Raw genomic sequence first — 18,618 nt, 5'->3', positions numbered from 1 at the left:
TATTACTGTGTTGGGCACTAAGGGGGTGCTAAAGGAGGCATTGTTACTGTATTGGGGCACAAAAGGGGCATTATTACTGTGTGAGGAGAAAGGGGGCACTGTTACTGAGGGGGGGGCACTTTTATTGTGTGTGGCACCAAGGGGTGCATTGTATGGCGAGTGTATTTAGAGAGTAAGGTAGGATACTGGGGAGGATGCTAGAAAAGCGAGGAACAAACGTGTCAAATTCTGCAGAGACGAGTTGTGGCTGGAAGTAGTCATTATTGCAGTTTGGGCCGGATGGAGAAAAAAAGGGAAAGTAAACAACTCTAATCAGAGAAGACGTCACCTGGGAGTCACTGAATGTAACTATACTGTATTCACTAATATGGTCTCCAGAGTGCCTGTGTGGGACCAGTATATACCAGTTTATGGTCACTGTATAATTGTAACATTGGTCTTTGTAGAGAGGTTTTTATCCAGTAACAGTATGGGGGTACTATTTAGTCTCTATTTGGTTATGGTGTGGGGGTATTATTTGGACCTTGTTAAGTGATATTATTGGTAATATTGATCTGTGTATATTGAGTTGTGTTTAGCAACAGTATGGTGGAAATATTTGGTCTGTGTATAGTGGTATGATTCATTAACTATATATATATATATATATATATATATATATATATATAATAAGAATCTGTGTTGCAGTTCTCTGCACAACACCTTCTGAATTAGCTGCATTGTTGATAATTCAGCATTTGGAGTTCCACTTTTAATTTTGCCGAGGACCACACTTTTTCAAGTCCAGCTGTGTTCTGGTACAATTTAATCTTGGTTTCACCTTCTCAGGTGTGGTAATGTAGGGACCCAGTGCAGGAGCATAGAAGCAAAGATGGCATGAAGCAGGCAGAAAGTGGCAAACTCAACTTTTTTTTGACCGGTGCTAGTAGTACACACTGACGGTCTCCGTCCAATAGAGCGTAGTAATAATATTTTCAAACGGCAGGAAGTATAGTGAACCCACCATGTCGTACATGATTTCTGCTGGCTACCAGGAGTAGTACCAGAAATAGTAGATGTAACAGAGCTGGCAATGCGTGGACGGAGGCCAGACCACAGCCTGGAATAAATGGAGCGGTACCGTGAAGCGGTGAGTATGAGTGCAGGAGAGGAAGGTGCGGTGGTGGCCGCTACAGTACCCCTCCCATTACGCACCCTCTTTGGCTAGTCAGGGAATTTCCGGTCCAAAACCCTGTGGAGAAAAGGAGCATCAATATTGTCTTCAGGTTCCCACAACTTCTCCTCAGGACATCGAGGATCTCATTGAATTCAAACTCAGGGTTAGTAGTGGAAGAAGTAGGAGGAAGGGAATTCTTCTTAGAATAACGTTTGAAGACCAGAGGTTTCAGTAGGGATGCATGGAAGGAATTTGGAATCCTTAATAAAGTAGGCAGTTGTAGTTGATATGCCAGAAGGTTCATTTGTTTTAGGATGCGGTGCGAACCCAGAAAACGTGGAGCAAGTTTATAGCAAGGAACTCTGACACGGATGAACTTAGAGGATAACCATACTTTGTTAAAAATGTAGGGGAATCCGGCATCTCTTGTCAGAACAGTCTTTTAACTGAGAGACTGCTAGGGCAATAGCTTTTTTAGCATCCTGACAGTTTTTGAGAAACTAAGTGTGCGTTAGACAGGCCGTCCAGAATTTAGCGGTAAATTGCACGCCCCTGTCAAAAACAATGTTGGTAGGAAGACCATGAAGATGAAATATGTGACTTATGAAAAGAGTAGCGAATTGTGCTGCTGAAGGTAGGCCAGGAAGAGGAGTAAAATGTGCCATTTTAGAGAAGTGGTATACTACGACCCAGCTAATCGTACATTTGACTCATTTTGGAAGGTCCGTAATGAAGTCCATGGATATGTGAGTCCATGGGGAGTCCGGTAGGGGTAGAGAAAGTAGTAAACCTGCAGGTTTTAATCTTGTTTTGAGCACAAGTGGAGCAAGCAGCGAGCAATTGTTTTACATCCCAGGACAAACTAGGCCACCTGTAATTCCGGGAAATTAACTCTAGATTTATATGGATGCTTGGATGACCGGAGATTTTAGAGGCGTGGCCCACCAAGGAATTTGTTTCCTGGAAGAAAGCAGAATGAAAGTCTTACCTGGGCCTCGGGATCAAAAGACCGGGATAAGAATGTCTGCCAAAGTTAAAACATTAACTGTTTACAGTTCTTATTATGTTTGCCTTGGTGGCTGGAGCTGTGTCGTCTATAATATAATTTGACGACTGCATAGATATGTAGGTATAGCTTTATGTTGTATAACATAACTCCAATATTGTTGCGAATAGATCGAGATGAATAATTCTTGGAAACAATGTACGGATGAAATGTAAATACTTGTAAAAATTCAATTGCTACATTCTGTATAATTGTGTACTTTTTCAAAGTATGGGCAATGTCATGCTTTGCTTTTGTATGTTCAATAAAATGTTTAAAAAAAAATAAAAAAAATAGACCGGGATAGAGCATCCGCTTTAATATTCTTCTCTGCAGGACGGAAGTGTAACAAAAAAATAAATTATTAAAAATAGTAACTGGAACTGGATGAAGAACCCCCTCAAGGATATGTCTCCACTCCTCAAGAGCAAGTTTAATGGCTAAGAGTTCACGATCTCCTATGCCATAGTTTCTTTCAGCAGAAGAAAAAGCCTTTGAAAAAAAAAAAGCATGTTTGATTCTTACCATTCTTTCTGTTCTGGGAAAGAACGTGCCCCAACTGACGAGGCATCCACTTCCAAGAAAAGACGTTTTGAAGAGTCTGGCCTATGGAGGACAGAAGCAGAAGCAAAACCCTTTTTTAGTTAAAGAAAGGCGGATTCAGCCTTAGGGGTCCAGTCTTTGGCCTTGACTCCCTTTTTTGCGAGGGAAGAGATAGGTGCTGTAAGGGAAGAAAAGAGAGAGATGAATTTCCGGTAATAATTTGCGAAACCCAAAAAACTTTGGATAAGTTTAAAGCCCTTGAGGGCAAGGCCACATGAGCACGGCAGGCAAATTGGTGGGGTCCATCCGTAAACCTACAGTAAGTCAGAGATAATGTAGCCTAGGAAAAGCAAGCTTGTTTTCTCAGAGACACACTTTTCGAGATTGACATATAGTTGATTCCCTCTGGGACGTTGGAGGACCAATCGAACCTGTCCACGATGAGTCTGAATGTCGGGAGAAAAAATGAGAATGTCATCTAGATACACGACAACGCAAACATAAAGAAGATCTTTGAAAATATTGTTCACAAATTCCTGAAATACCGCAGAGGCATTGCAGAGCCCAAACGCCATGACTAAGTACTCAAAATGCCTATCACGATTGTTAAATGCCGTCTTCCATTCGTCCCCTTTGCAAATGCATATAAGATTATATGCCCCCCGTAAATCTAGCTTGGAAAAAACTTTAGCACCTTGAAAACGATCAAACAGTTTAGCAATTAGTGGTAAAGGCTATGTATTTTTTACTGTAATATCATTGAGCCCACTATAGTCTATACAGGGTCGTAGGGACACATCCTTTTTCTGGACAAAGAAAAAGCCAGCGCCGGCAGGAGGGGAGGACTTGCGTATAAATCCTTTCTCCTGATTCTCTTGAATGTTTTCATACATTGCCATGGTCTCAGGTAGAGAGAGAGGATACACCCTGCCCCGAGCTAGGGTAAATTGGCCACCAGGTTGATGGCACAGTCATAGGCGTGATGGGATGTTAACCTGTCTGCGGTTTTGCTGCTGAAGACATCTGAGTAGCTAGAGTAGTCTGAGGGCAACCCCTCCAGAGAAGATTCCTTAGACTGATTTTTAAGAGGATGAACGTTAGGAGGGCACTTCAAGTAACATGTCTCTCCCCAGCGAATGATCTGTGATGATGCCGAGTCAATGGTTCGGCAATGTCTTTTCAACCAAGGAAGGCCCAGGATAGGACTAATGTAGTTCTTTACAATGTAGAATTGATTCGTTTCTTGGTGTAGTACCCCAATCTTCATAGTAAGTGGTATCGTGATGTAATGAACCTTTTCTGGCAGGACACTGCCATCCACTGAGGAGAGAGATAGAGATTTCTTCAACATTAGTAACGGAATTCGGTACTGGTTGAGTAGCCCTTGGCAAATGAAATCACCAGCTGATCCGGAATCCAGAAAGGCCTGCACTGAGAAACAATTTTTAGTAAGGAACAAGGTAACAGGAATAAGCACTTTCTGAGAGGCAGTATTGTTGCCTAGGGTAGCCTCACTTGCCCTAAGCATAACAGTTTCCCGGACACACAAGGCAAATTCTTAGCTTGTGTGCTTTGCTGCCAAAATATTGACATTAATTCAACGCGCGTCTTCTCTGATGGTAGTTGCCAGGCTCAGCAATCCTATCGACCTGCATGGGTTTTTCCTGTCGGGTTGATGAGGAGTCAAACATGGGTCTATGGTAGATATGAGTCAGTCTAGGAATACGACGAACCTTCTCTGTCTCGAGTTGTCTCTCCTTGAACCTGATGTAAATCCATGCAGCTAGGGAGATGAGGTCATCAAGGTTGGGGGGGTAGGTCTCGACCTGCAAGTTCGTCCTTGATGCGACTTGCCAGGCCCTCCCAGAAAGTTGCGACTAAGGCATTGTTGTCCCACTTTAGTTCGGCACTCAGCGTATGAAACTGGACCGCAAACTGACCCATGGGCAGTGTCCCTTGGTTAAGTCTTAGGAGAGAGGATGCCGCTGAGGATGCCTGACCAGGCTCCTCGAACAGCCTTTTAAAAGTAGCAAGGAACAACTTAATGTCATACAAGGGGGTTCATCTTTCTCCCACAGGGGGGATATCCAGGCTAGAGCCTTTCCGGAAAGCAGGGACATGATGTAAGCCACCTTGGCTCGATCAGATGAAAACAGGTGGGCCATTATTTCAAAGTGAACCGTGCATTGATTCACAAATCCATGGCAGGTCTTGGGGTCCCCAGAGTAGCGGGAGAGTAGAAGCAAATGGAGACCTGGACTAGGAGCGGTGACCTGTGGTAAAGGTACAGGAGCCAAGGGTGCTGCTGGTGACATCATAGAATCGAGACGTTACACAACATTTTGCAGCAGGAGGTAGTGTGAAACTTGGCATCCACGTTGTCGGCATAGCTCCAGGGATAGTTGAGAATGGCAGGTGGTGTCAAATCAGCGGGGTCTATGGCCAGAGCAAACTGTGATGGTCTTCGTCTAATATAGCGTAGTACTAATATTTTCAGACGGCAGAAGGTATAGTCAACCCACTGTGTCATACGGCATTTCTGGTAGCTAGACCAGGGAGTGGATTCAGTAGGACCCTGGGCTTTTCACCCTCCAACCCTTGTATAGGGTCTTGGTCTTCAGGGCGAGGAATCTCCTGATTGCTGAACCCCCGAAATAGTCTCCCAATACAACAGCCGGTAAATAACCAATGGAATAGAAGTGACAAATGGCACACTTACTATTTAGCTGTACATTCTCGAGTGCGAATCCGCAGCGGTACTTGTAGGCAGTGGTACCGAAGAATAGTAGTGGTCACGTTCCAGGGTCGATAGGTAGGAGCAAACAAAAATAATCGATGATAGTCCAATAGATCAAAAACAGCAGACACAGAACCAGGCTTCAAGAGGGAGCAACCTTATTGCAATGGAAAAGTCAATTGAGAGTAAGGCTGGGTTCACACGACCTATTTTCAGACGTAAACGAGGCGTATTATGCCTCGTTTTACGTCTGAAAATAGGGCTACAATACGTCAGCAAACATCTGCCCATTCATTTGAATGGGTTTGCCGACGTACTGTGCAGACAACCTGTCATTTACGCATCGTCGTTTGACAGCTGTCAAACAACGACGCGTAAAAATACAGCCTCGTCAAAAGAAGTGCAGGACACTTCTTTGGACATTTTTGGAGCCGTTTTCTCATAGACGCCAATGAAAACAGATCCAAAAACGGACGTAAACAACGCCACGAAAACGGCGCGAAAAACGCGAAAAACGCGAGTTGCTCAAAAAACGGCTGAAAATCAGGGGCTGTTTTCCCTTGAAAACAGCTCCGTATTTTCAGAAGTTTTTGGTCACTACGTGTGCACATACCCTAAGAGCTTTATATAGGAAAGCAACATGTGCTGAAGATGACCAGTTAGTGCATACTGCTACTCCAGAGCCAAGGACAGCAGGTGCAGAGAATTAAGTAACTAGTAGTGTGAGCTGTCCTCAGTAGTATCAGGAATAGTAGATGTAGCAGAGCTGGAACTGCGTGGACGGAGGCCAGACCGGAGCCTGGAGTGGATGGAACGGTACAATGAAGAGGTGAGTATAAGTGGAGGAGAGAGAGGTGCGGTGGTGGCCGCTACATACACGGCCAAGCAAGTATTCTCTGAAATTCTCAATATGAGAGGCAACAGACTTTGGCATGGCTCAGGCAAATGAATGATGGCTGCCTGGCTTAAACTGTATTGCAGACAGGGCTAAGGGCACCACTCCCTGCTACAGGTTTTGGTCCGGCAATACAGGCCGCAAATGACTGACGGCTTGCTGGCTGTCCATGGTAAGGCTTCTACTAACACCAACCATTGCTCACATGATTCTTGCAGTCAACCGCGGGGAGGTTCCTGCACATTATCTGTGACTCGCTCCAGGACCACAGACTCTGACCCAATGATATGCCGATGTTACTTTGCAGGTTGTCACAGCTCTCCACAACTCTGCAGTCACTCTCTAACTCTCATCACTAGCACAGCTAATGTTCACTCCAAATCTTCCACTCAAACACTGAGCCACAATTGGCGGAAAGACCGTTGTTTCATACATTAGGCACTGGCCCCAGTGTGACAATGCACGTCATCACCCTGGAATGGCACGGCAAAAGCAGTCAAAATAGGGTTCGGGCCATACATGCCAGCGTTAACAGTTGTAGCTGTTCAATAACTTTTATTGAAGAAAAAAAATGAACATCGTAATTGTACATTAATAAAGTAGCAGGTGGGGCGTGGCTTGGACATGGCGCTCACCAAACGTGCTGCTTGAGAGCTCCTAACCCGATCATAAGCACTGTTAGAAGCTGAAGTACACATACAGTACCTGATGGTGAGGAAATCCAATGCGACCTCTGGGACCCCATATCAGACGAGACAGATGTCGTCGACCGGCTCAATTCAGCGTTTCCTCACGGACACGGCTGCTGGAGCTCCTTCCAAGATGGCGCCGCCGGAGGGGAGACATGACGCCGTGGGGACTCCGCTTGTTAAGGGGGCTTCATCTGCGGCCGCCGCTGCTGCTCCAGGTACCGATTGTACTCTCTCCTCTCCCTGTGGTCCTGTGGGACAGTTTCCATCCATGCTGGCTGAGGGTGAGCAATGTTCTCTTGGGACTGTCATGGTGTTTCCCGCTCTGGAGCGCTTGCCACATAGTGCTTGTCATGGCGGTCAGGTCTCACCTACTTTCTCCTCTTCTATGTCGGGGCCTTCATCATTACCCCCATCTCCTTCAGCAATACAGCAGGCCACTCGTCTCACAGTCTTACCGCCCCAGGGGATGATTTACAGGGATTGCGGCTACAGTTGTCTGCTCTACCTACTAAGCAGGACATGGAGCGTTACATTAATCGCCTGGAGACCACTTATAAATCTGAGATTCAATCACTCACTAATAATCTTTCTCACTTGTCTGATCAAGTACAGCGTATGGAAGGCAATATCTCCTCTGTCTCAGTGCAACAGGCGTCACATGCAGATCGTTTGGAGCAACACCAGATTCACATGCTTTTTAATCTGTCGGAAGACCATAAAAACCGGAACCGTCGTAACAATATTCGACTCCGGGGTATTCCAGAGGATGTCTCCCCTGGGCAACTTATACCCACTCTGCAGTCTATGTTTAACTCTTTACTGGAGCGCCCCGCTGATGATCCTCTGGAGTTGGAAAGAGCTCACAGAACTCTCGGTCCTCGTAATCCGGATACTGACAGACCTAGAGATGTCTTATGCCGAGTTCACTTCTTCGCTCTCAAAGAATGGATTATGAGGAAGGCCCGTGATAAAGGCGACGTTTTATTGAATGGTGTCAAGATCCAATTCATGTCTCATTTGTCTTGGATGACTTTAGACAAGCGATGAGTGCTGCGTCCTTTGTTGGATGTGCTAAGAGAGCATGACATTTCTTACTCGTGGGGACACCCCTTTCAGTTACAGGTTTGACAAGATGGCGGGTTGCTGATTGTTCGAGATCCCGGGGATATTCCGGATTTTTGTGCTGCTCTTCATTTGCCGCGAGTCTCTATACCTGAATGGCCTTATGTTCCTCAGCCGCCCTCGCGTCCACGATACCAAAGACGTGGCCGCTCCCCTGCCTCTCCTGTGAGGCATAATGGTGGTCGGGATGCTGCTCCATTATGAGTCCTTCCTGCGGTATATTGTGAAATCTGCTGTTGGTGTAAAGGATCTGCCAGACACAACTTCTGTATCGACGCCCATCGAATACCTCGTCATGCCCTTTGGGTTGTGTAATGCTCCCGCGGTCTTCCAGAATTTCATAAATGAGGTTTTAAGAGACTACCTGGGGGTATTTCTTGTAGTGTACCTTGATGACATACTTGTGTTTTCCAAGGACTGGTCCTCCCACATTGAGCATGTCAGGAAGGTGCTCCAAGTCCTTCGGGAAAACAAACTGTTTGCGAAGACTGAAAAATGTGTGTTTGGGGTGCAGGAGATACCATTTTTGGGTCAAATCCTCACTCCTCATGAATTCCGCATGGTCCCCGCCAAGGTCCAGGCTGTGGCGGAATGGGTCCAACCTGCCTCCCTGAAGGCGTTACAGTGCTTCCTGGGGTTTGCTAATTATTACAGGAGATTTATTGCTAACTTCTCGGTCATCGCCAAGCCTCTTAGGGATCTCACTCGCAAAGGTGCTGATCTCCTCCACTGGCCTCCTGAGGCTGTCCAGGCTTTTGAGGTCCTTAAGAAGTGTTTTATCTCGGCCCCAGTGCTGGTTCAGCCCAACCAAATGGAGCCATTTATCGTGGAGGTTGACGCGTCCGTGGTGGGAGTGGGGGCTGTCTTGTCCCAGGGTACCAGGTCCCTCACCCATCTCCGCCCCTGTGCCTACTTCTCCAGGAAGTTTTCGCCCACTGAGAGTAACTATGATATTGGCAACCGCGAACTCTTAGTCATTAAATGGGCATTTGAAGAGTAGCGCCACTTCCTGGAGGGGGCTAGGCACCAGGTAACGGTCCTTACCGACCACAAGAATCTGGTTTTCCTAGAATCTGCCCGGAGGCTAAACCTGAGACAAGCTCGATGGGCGTTATTTTTTACCAGATTCAACTTTTTGGTCACCTATAGGGCTGGGTCTAAAAATATTAAGGCTGATGCACTGTCGCGTAGCTTCATGGCCAGCCCTCCTTCGGAGGAAGATCCTGCTTGTGTTTTGCCTCCAGGTATAATCATTTCCTCTCTTGATTTTGATTTAGTCTCTGAAATTGCGGCTGATTAAGGTTCAGCTCCCGGGAACCTTCCTGAGAACAAGCTGTTTGTTCCCCTGCAATTCCGGCTAAGGGTACTTAGGGAAAATCATGACTCTGCACTATCTGGCCATCCAGGCATCTTGGGTACCAAGCACCTCATTGCCAGAAACTATTGGTGGCCTGGGTTGCTCAAAGACGTTAAGGCCTACGTCGCCACGTGTGAAGTTTGTGCTAGGTCCAAGACTCCCAAGTGCCCCACCAGCGGGCTTACTATGTTCTTTGCCCATTCCCCAGAGACCTTGGACCCATATCTCCATGGATTTCATCACCGATTTGCCTTCATCTCAAGGCAAGTCGGTGGTGTGGGTTGTAGTAGACCGCTTCAGTAAGATGTGCCACTTTGTGCCCCTCAAGAAACTACCCAATGCTAAGACGTTAGCTACCTTGTTTATCAAACGCATCCTGCGTCTCCATGGGGTCCCTGTCAATATTGTTTCTGACAGAGGGGTACAATTTGTTTCATTGTTTTGGAGAGCCTTCTGTAAAAAGTTGGAGATTGATCTGTCCTTCTCCTCAGTCTAATCAGTCTCTAGAACAATATTTAAGGTGTTTTATCTCTGACTGTTAATATGATTGGGTCTCGTTCATTCCCCTCGCCGAATTTTCCCTTAATAACCGGGTCAGTAAATCGTCAGGGGTCTCCCCCTTTTTCTGTAATTTTGGGTTTAATACACGGTTCTCCTCCGTTTCACCTGGTAGTTCCAACAATCCCGAGGTAGATGTCGTTCATCGGCAACTGTGCACAGTCTGGGCCCAGGTTCAGAAGAGCCTAGAGGTGTCCCAGAGCATACAAAAGACTCAGGCAGATAGAAGACGTTCTGCTAACCCCTTGTTTGTGGTCGGGGATCTGGTGTGGCTATCGTCAAAAAATTTGCGCCTTAAAGTCCCGTCCAAGAAGTTTGCTCCCCGGTTTATAGGGCCGTACAAGGTCATTGAAGTCCTTAACCCTGTCTCCTTCCGACTGGAGTTGCCCCCATCTTTTCGAGTACACGACGTGTTTCATGCCTCCATCCTTAAACGCTGCTCCCCGTCCTTGGCTCCCTCGAGGAAACCTCCGGTCCCTGTTCTCACCCCTGAGGGGGTAGAATTAGAGGTGGCCAAGATTGTGGACAGCAGGATGGTCCAAGGCTCCCTCCAGTACCTGTTCCATTGGAGGGGATACGGGCCTGAGGAGAGGACTTGGGTACCCGCCCGGGATGTTCACGCTGGGGTATTGCTCAGGAGGTTCCACCTTCGTTTCCCCAATAAACCAGGTCCACCTAGAAAGGGTCTGGTGGCCCCTCATAAAAGGGGCGGTACTGTAAAGGATCTGCCAGACACAACTTCTGTATCGACGCCCATAGGTAATCAGTCTGCACCTGCTTCTATGTCTGTGAGACTGACTCCATCTTCCACCACCCAGGATGGCAGGCTTAGGAGTGGGAGAGCCTATCACAGCCTGGCCAGACGGAGCTAGCTCCCGCCCTCTGTCTATTTATACCTGCCTTTCCTGTTCCTCCTTTGCTTGTGATTCTTCTCTGCTGGTTTCCTGGCCCTGCTGCAGCTTTTTGAACTACTGATTCTCTGCTTGTGTTTGACCTTGGCTTTACTGACCACTCTTCTGCTCTGCGTTTTCGTACCTCGCTCATCTCCTGGTTTGACTCGGCTCGTTCACTACGCTTGTTGCTCACGGTGTTCCCGTGGGCAACTTCCCCATTTCCCTGGCTTCTTTGTACCCTTGTCTGTTTGTCTGTCATGCACCTATTGAGTGTAGGGACCGTCGCCCAGTTGTACCCCATCGCCTAGGGCGGGTCGTTGCAAGTAGACAACCTAAAGCGAACAAAAAAAGGGACATGGCCCTAAGAATAATAATGAACTATATAGTATACAAAAGTACAAAATCTTTATTAGATATGATACAACAGATAACACGGAATATAAAAACTAATGAACCACATATGGAGATAAAGACAGTGCGGTCAGATGTGAAAGACCATGAACATACAGAGTCAGCCAACCAAGGGTAACCAGGAACCGCTCATGTAACCCACAGGGAAAGGGAAGATAAAACGTGCATATAGAATGACTATGCCCAAATGTATAGGGAAGTGCTGCCTATCCACATATACAGTATGTATGAACAGGCTAGGAAAATCCCAACAAAGTACCTGGGCAAAAATAGTCAGGCAAGGTAAGACTGTAATGATAGATAGAAAAACAGTAAATACGTCATACAGAAAACCAATGACAGCACGTACCCTGAGACATAATGGAGAGCGGAACCAGCAACCCAGAACGGAAGGATGAATGACGCGGGTCGTTGCAAGTAGGCAGGGACTGAGTGGCGGGTAGATTAGGGCTCACTTGTCTGTCTCCCTACCCCGACATTACAGTTGGTTCTTCAATTTGGCCGTCAATGAGGGGGTTGTTTGCTGCTCACATGTTCCTATGATACACCTGTTGCCTGCTTAATTTTCTTTTTCTTTTAGGTGGACTTTATGTTTTTTGCCATTTCTTGCTAATTTACAGCTCCTGCTGGATTATCGACATTAATCCCATGTGAATGTTTACTTCATATTTTGAATGCCTAAATGTACATGTATGTTGTCAATACCTGTATGGTGGGTGGTTCTTTATTGGGGTTCTCTGCCTGTTTCTGACTGGGTCATGTACCTTATGCTATATGCTCTCTGTCCTTGGTCTTTGGCCCTAATATTTTGTCTCCTGGTTTTCCTTCCTTTTCCTTTTTTTTTTTATTTCCTTCATCATTTGTTTCTTATCAATTCAGCTATGTTTTATATTATTGCTTGGTTGGGGGGTGCAGGGCGCTGGCTAGACCTTGTCCTGACACTTCTCCTCTTAGGGACTCACTGGTTGTATCCGGTGTTTACTGTATTTGGATTGTTTCTCCTTGATTAGTTCGGGGAGTGGGTGATCATTTCACCCGTTTTGTTTGTCTTTGTTGTCGTGTTATCCCTTCCTGGTTTGTCTTGTCTTTGTCCTTGGAACGATAGTACACAGTATTGGCTTGCTCATTCTGACTACGGCGATATGGCACAGTTGAAAGTCTGTACACTTAATGTTAGAGGGTTTAATGTCCCTGAAAAACGCTCACAGGTACTATATCACAAGCACAAAGAGCGGGTGCAGATCCTGTTGCTACAGGAAACTCATTTTCAGGTGGGCCATACCCCTCAGTTTACTAACCGGTATTATCCGGTTTGGTTTCACAGTGCCAACCCGGACGGTAAATCCAAAGGGGCTAGTATTTGTGTCCATAAATCACTTGCTCATAAGACCATTGATGTTCTGATCGACCCAGGTGGTCGGTTTGTCTTTCTTAAGTTGTCTATTAAGAATAAGATTTTCACATTGGCTAACTTTTATCTTACTAATCAGGACCCGGCTCGGGTGTGTCGTGTATTTCTGAAGAAATTAGAGGAGTTTTCGGAAGGTATTTTACTTGTGGGTGGTGACTTGAATTTAACTTTTGACTCCAGGCTTGATACCTCCTCGGGCAGATCTGCTGTTCCTAAGACACAATTGGCAGCCTTGAAGACTACGATGCACTCTATTAAAATTGATTGACGTGTAGAGGGTTCTCCATCCTCAGGTACGAGAATATACTTATTTCTCTACATTGCACAATATGTACAGTCGTTTAGATGCCTTTCTCGTTAGCCATCACTTGCTTACTTGGCGCCCTACTTCTGAGGTGGGCCCCATGTTTTGGTCGGACCATGCCCCGGTCTTTTTGTCTCTTACCTTCCCTGACTCGGCGCCCACGTTCCAGTCTTGGAAGCTTAATGATAATCTCTTACGTGATACGGTGTGTATGTCCGCTCTTAAAGATACGCTTAGCTCTTTTTTCACTGTACACGCTCATGACTCTACTCCGCTTCCTTTACAGTGGGAGGCATTGAAGTGCGTGGTTAGGGGTGTCCTGATTCAGAACGGGGCTCGTTTGAAAAGGGAAAAAGGGGTAGCTATTTTCCGGCTCTTGGAGCGGATACGAGAGTTGGAGTCCAGTCATAAGCGTGCTCCTTCCTCCTCACAGGTTTTTTTCTGAACTTACTACGATGCGAGAATCTCTGCGTTCTATGCTAGACCAGTCGCATGCTAGATTTCGGGATCGGATGCGCAAACACTCCTACGAATTTGCGGATAAATGTGTTCGGACTTTAGCCCGGATTTTACATTCCAGTACGCAAGCATCATGTATTCCTAAAATTGCGTCTCCCACTGGCGGCGAGATTCATGACCCAGTCGGTATCACTGAATGTTTTAGGCAATAATACTCCACTTTGTATAATCTCAAAGGTCATTTTCAGGACATGCAGGCTGATCCGTTGAGAGAGAAAATTGATCAGTATGTGCAAGACACGGCCTTGCCGTCTTTGGAGGCTGGTAAAGCCTTGGGACTTGAGGAAGAATTTTTGGAATCCGAAGTCTTACAGGCGATTGGAGGTTCTCCTTTGGGCAAAAGTCCAGGACCTGGTGGGTTCAATAATAGATTTTATAAGACGTTCAATGATTAACTTTCTCCCTTTTTGACGAAAATCTTTAACTCTGTGTCTTCCTCTTGCCCCTTTGCGCCTCAGTCTCTTGAGGCTCACATTACTCTCCTACCGAAACCGGGTAAGGACCCCACGACGTGTACAAATTTTCGGCCCATCTCATTGATTAATGTGGATGTAAAAATCTTTGCGAAATTGATCGCAGCCAGACTTTCTCCGTTATTACCGGGCTTGGTCACGGATGATCAGGTAGGGTTTGTGCGTGGTAGAGAAGCCCGAGACAATACTAACAAGACCCTGCTTTTAACATCTTATTGTCAGTCACGAAAGATACCGATGTGTCTACTTTCTGTCGATGCCGAAAAGGCTTTCGATAGGGTACACTGGGTGTTTTTCCGCAGTGTCCTGAATCAGGTCGGCCCTGGCTCTACCATGGTGGCTAGGATTAAGGCGCTATATCACAGGCCTACAGCTCGGGTACGAGTTAATGGTCCTTTGTCTGATTCTTTGCCTATTACAAATGGAACAAGACAGGGGTGTCCACTTTCACCTCTGTTATATGTGTTAGTCATGGAACATCTGGCCGTGGCACTGCGGAATATCCCTAAAATTCAGGGTGTTTGCGTTGGGGCTCAACATCACAAGTTAGCACTGTATGCTGATGATCTTCTAGTGTACCTCACGACTCCAATAATTTCTTTGCCATCTCTGACGGGGAGTTTGAGCGATTTGGTAACTTGAGTAACTTCAAGGTCAATTATTCTAAATCGGAGGCGCTCAATGTATCTCTAGACGCCCATCTAGCTGCCCATCTTGCTCGGGTTTTCCCGTTTAAGTGGCAAACTGCATCTTTAAAATATTTAGGGATACATATCCCCACACATTTGTCTGACCTGTTTACCATGAACTACACACCTCTCTTACAGCGTACCTTGCGAGAGTTGGAGGCATTTGGGGGTCAGCGCATGTCGTGGTTCGGACGTATCAACGCAGTCAAAATGGATATCTTACCTAAATTTTTGTACATATTTCAAACTGTCCCCATTTTGGTTCCTGCGTCCTTCTTTAAGACCTTGCATAGGGCCATAACCAAATTTGTATGGGGCTCTTCTCGGCCTCGGCTTAGATTTTCTACTCTCAGTAGGCCCAAGGTGGAGGGAGGTGCAGGCTTACCGGACTTTAAGCGGTACCATCATGCTGCGATTCTCATGAGGTTGGTGGACTGGTACCGTGCGGCTGCGGGTAAGCAATGGGTGCGAATCGAGAATAAAATGTCCTCTCTTGCATTGTCCTCTTTACCTTGGTTGTCTGGTTTCCAGAGACCAACGTCCTCTCTGCCTTTCCTCACATGTCAGTTTCTTGTGGTATGGGAGCGGATCATTCGTACCCTGGACATTGCTCACCGTCCGGGTCCTTTGACTCCTCTGTTTGATAATCCTTCCTTCCCTCCGGCGGTGGGTGTGGACACATTCCTCTGTTGGGGGAGACAGGACGGCGGATACTTGGCGCAGACCCTTACACCTGAGGGTGCAATTTTGTCGCTTGCTGCTGTTTCTGAGGCCTGCCCGGGGAGACGATCAATATGGTGGTCCTATTTTCAGCTGCGTTCCTATCTCCCTTCCATGGGTGATTGTCTTGTGTTACTGCAGGGTAAGACTCCTCTGGAACATTATCTGTCCTTGACTTCTGCTCCTTCTCATGTGCTGTCCTATTTACATGGGGTAGGGGATGATAGGGGTAGGGAAACGGACAAGTGAGCCCTAATCTACCTTCCACTCTGTCCCTGCCTACTTGCAATGACCCGCCCTAGGCGACGGGGTACAACTGGGCGGCGGTCCCTACGCTCAGTAAGTGCACGAGACAAACAGACAAGGGTGCACAAAGCTAAGGGAAATGGGGCAGTTGCCCACGGCAACACCGTGAGCAGCAAGAGAGGTGAACGAGCCGAGTCAAACCAGGAGTGTACGAGGTACCAAACGCAGAGCAGGAGAGTAGTCAGTAAGCCGGGGTCAATATGGAGCAGGATCAAATAGTCAGAAGCTGTAGCTGGGCCAGGAAACCACACGAGAAGAATCACAAGCAAAGGAGGAACAGGAAAGGCAGGTATAAATAGACAGAGGGCGGGAGCTAGCTGAGTCTGGCCAGGCTGCGATAGGCTCTCCCACTCCTAAGCCTGCCAGCCTGAGTGGTGGAAGCTGGAGTCAGTCTCAGAGACATAGACTCAGGTGAAGACTGATTACCTATGGGCGTTAACCCCGAAGCTGTGCCTGGCAGATCCTTTACAGGATCCTCCAACCTGATTACTCCTCCTCTCAATTAACATTCACCACTGCGTGGGATGAGGACATGGGGGTTCGGCATTCCGAGGAAGATTGGGGAACTTCTTTCTTCCTGGCCCATAAGTTACCGACTTCCTGTTTTGCTCAGGAGAAAAACTATAAAATATTTACCAGATGGTACCGCTGTCCTTCCCTTTTGCATAGGATATTTCCTGATGTGTCTGCAGCCTGTTGGAGGTGTGGGGAGGCTCCTGGAACCATGTTGCACATTTGGTGGGATTGCCCCAAGCTCCGTCCCTTCTGGGAATTTTTTTTAATCTTGGCAACAAGCTTTTTGGTACTGCCGTTCCTACCTCGCCTTCTGTTGGATTGCTTTCCATGGTCCCTGGATCACACCCACACCTCAAAAATGGGATTTTTAAACATTTTTTGACTGCAGCTAGAACTGTCATTCCACGTCATTGGAAGTCTAGTACCGCGCCTTCCTTGAAGGAATGGGTAACGGAACTGAATGGGATTATGAGGATGGAGGAGTTAATGTCTGCTGATCGTGGTAAGTCCGAGGTTTTTGTTCGAACTTGGTCAGTTTGGTCCGAATTCCGGGGGGGTCCTGATATGCCTCTTTGGTTAGATGGCCTCTATTGAACACTCATTTCGCCAAATTCTGTGTGCTTTTGTCCGTCTGTGTTTCCCTTCGTTGTCTTGTGTTTATGTAACTTTGTGTTAGAATTTGCACTTAAAAGTGTCATTACTTACGTCTTTGGGACTGGTTTCCCTAAATATTGCACTACTTTTACTGTAGTTATGGTATTATTACTTACCATTAGAGTTTATTATTTAGTTCATATTACTTTGATGTTTGGGGGGCTACCTCCTACCATTACTCATATGTTTTTGTAACTTGCAATTTGACTTTCTTGTATTGCACTATGTGCCAACTTTTGCCATTTTGTGTAATGTTTTATCTGCTTTGTTTATTTTCTAATAAAAAATGTTTTGATAATGAAAAAAATAAATAAAGTAGCAGGTAATGTTGAAAGGAACATGCTAAGCAAATTTCCAGATATTCCATGTTAATAATAAACATAGTAAATTTTACTTTGAAAACACAAACTTATATCAACATACAAAGGAATGAGGGGGCAAGTAAAGGAGCGAATGGGAAAGAAAGTAGGGTAGGGTAGGCTAGTCCTTTAATGAGTCTCTAAACATGATAAATTCTGCCACAGTTTAAAGGCTATGTAAACCTTTGAGGAGTTTTTAAAAAATAAAAAATAAAAAGGTAATAGTGTGTTTTGTGTAACTTTTGTAAATACTTTTTATTCAAAATTTGTTTTACTTTTTTAGATACAGCTGCTCTGTATTCTGTATACAGAGCAGCTGTATCTAGCGCTATTCACTGAATCCGTACTCCCGCGGACCTGACGGGTTCCATGTCGGTGGGTCCTGGGTGTCTCTGACATGCAGGTTCCACCTGTAAACTATCACATCTAAATTGTGAACTTAGATGTGATAGATTAAGGGTGGATCCTACGTGTCAGAGACTGAACTCGTCAGGTCCCCGCATGACTGATGGATTCAGTGAATAGTGCTAGATACAGAGAGACCAATCCGCTCGGTCTATTAGTTTTTCGCAACCATAGCAATTCTGCCATTGAAAATCCCACCATAGCCCTCTCGAACTCAACCTATTGTTTAGTTTTCCCCATGGTGGAAACAATTCAAAACATATGAAAGCAAATCCGGTAATTCCATATTTTCTTAACTTTAAAGCATACGAGGAATTTATATCTCAATATAGGTGTAGATCCTGACCAAATAAAATTGATAAAAAGGGACCTAAAAGACTTAAAGAACATGGAAGGGAGGGAATAGGAATCATCTGAAATAAATATAAATGACGAGAGTGGCAGGGAACGCCACTTAGAAAGATCTTTTTTTCATCTCTTCCACTAGGAGAACGACATTTAGCTTGTATAGATTGTTGAGGTTTGCAGAGATACATCTCCCCAAATACTTTATGTGCCCTTGCATACTTCTGAAAGAAAAGTATGATTTGAGATGTTCCACAACCGGTGGGGGTATTATTACGTTTATGACCTTTGATTTAAAGGGAATGTGTCGCTAGAATTTTTTTTTTTTTTTAGTTAAACAATTATTATTTGAGTGATTACACATTGTTTTAATTTTTTTAATTTTTTCACAAGTCAGGAAATATTATAAATTAGATTCTAATTTATAATATTACCATGTGCTGGGCACTAGAGGGAGCAGTTCCCAAAATTGCAGCATGGTCAATGTGGTAAAGCAACCTCAATGCTT

The sequence above is a fragment of the Rhinoderma darwinii genome, chromosome 3 (assembly GCF_050947455.1).
Source record: "Rhinoderma darwinii isolate aRhiDar2 chromosome 3, aRhiDar2.hap1, whole genome shotgun sequence".
NCBI classification, from domain to species: Eukaryota; Metazoa; Chordata; class Amphibia; order Anura; family Rhinodermatidae; genus Rhinoderma; species Rhinoderma darwinii.
This window is presented reverse-complemented; position numbering follows the sequence as displayed.